The 1,570-nt window shown below is 46.0% G+C and overlaps 1 non-coding gene across 1 annotated transcript; it reads right to left on the bottom strand.

Moving 5' to 3' along the window:
- Nucleotides 1-1,156: 1,156 nt before the first annotated feature.
- Nucleotides 1,157-1,227, bottom strand: trnag-gcc. The gene has a single exon. It is a non-coding gene; the product is annotated as a tRNA-Gly (tRNA).
- Nucleotides 1,228-1,570: the final 343 nt, after the last annotated feature.

Here is a 1,570-nt window from a genome sequence, read left to right as displayed (position 1 = left end):
AGGTGACATGTTTTCTTTCCCAGAGTACTTTATGTTTAACGGTCTGAATGTTCGAGTAATAACTGGCATAAGTACGCAACGCCTGTGTAATAACACATTTATAAACGTGCTGAGGTGACCTAAGCATTATGACATCATTCTTGTCAGGTCACAAACATTTTTTCAGTTGATTGGCTGTGACATCACAATGACAAGTACAATAACAGTAAGAGGATTAAACTATGGAGTCTGTGTTGCTTCTTTAACCTGACTGCCATTTGCCCAGAGGTGAATACCAGACATAGCATGTTTGACATGAGCTTAACTGCACGAGTCACAGCGGCCTTCCTCTTGTAGCAGGAGGCCCCAACTTTGGAGCATTAAGTCAGTCAATAGTCTTGTTAACACGAACATGCAGGGCTAACCCCTGAAACCTCCCATTATGAAGCATTGATTTTTTTTCTCAGCTTGGTCACAGAGCTGGTTCCATTCATTCTCGACTGACAGCGGTATTCATACGGTCCGATATCCCGCACTTTGTCTTCTGTCATTCCTACCTCATGGCCATGACCTGGGGACTACATATCCCAGCATGCCCCATGGACTGGCCTGCGCTTGGCCATAGACTTCTTAGAGGCTTTGGAATGAGTGGCTTGCTGAACTCTAAGGCCTGGAGGCCCCATGTTACACATGGCAGATGGCAAAGTAAGCACAGCAGCACATGCAGCACCTAATTGTGCTTGAAATTTGTGGTTATTTTGTACACTCTATCTCCCTCCCCTCTCACTCTTTATCCCTCCCTCCCTTTCATGAATACAAACCATGAAACGTGATGGATATTACATTACATCACAGGCAAAGAAAGACCAAACTCTCTCTGGAACAGCTTGAAATTAGTGGTTATTTTTTTACGTCGTACTTCTCTCTCCGTCCCTTTCTCACTATCATGAACCCAACCCTGAAATGAGAAGGATATTAAATCACATTATATGCATTTAGCTGACATTCTTAACCATAGCCACTTTCAGAGCTCCTGCATTTCTACTCTGTATCCATTTATGCAGCTGGACGTATGCTGCAGTGATTCACGTTAAGTCTCTTGCTCAATGGTACAGCAGCAGTGCCCTAGCACGTTACATGCCCATCTCACTCTTACACAGTCACTAAAAGGTTGCGCTGCATTGGCCGGGAATCGAACCCGGGCCTCCCGCGTGGCAGGCGAGAATTCTACCACTGAACCACCAATGCTTACACATGCTATATTGGCTGCGCTAGTGTCTGAGTACAGTGAACTGAGGACTGCATGGAAGCAGTTTCAATACATTGAACGAATCATGGTTAACAACGAAAGTAAATAGGATTCAGAAATTATATAAGTCTCCCTCACCCTGACACGTGTGTTTGGTCTGGGTGAAGGTGCGCTGTGAGCTTGAGAGAGAGAGAGAGAGAGAGAGAGGGAGGGAGAGAGAGAGAGAGTTTTACGACATCTCTCTCTCTCTCTCTCTCTCTCTCTCTTTATCTCTCCCGCCCTCTCTCTCTCTCACGTTCCCCACGCCACCCCTGCCATCGCCTATGAGGCTGATGGACGCAG

Source organism: Anguilla anguilla, chromosome 5 (assembly GCF_013347855.1).
Source record: "Anguilla anguilla isolate fAngAng1 chromosome 5, fAngAng1.pri, whole genome shotgun sequence".
Lineage (NCBI taxonomy): Eukaryota > Metazoa > Chordata > Actinopteri > Anguilliformes > Anguillidae > Anguilla > Anguilla anguilla.
Note: the sequence above shows the minus strand (reverse complement) of the source record. Positions and strands in the feature narration are given on the sequence as shown.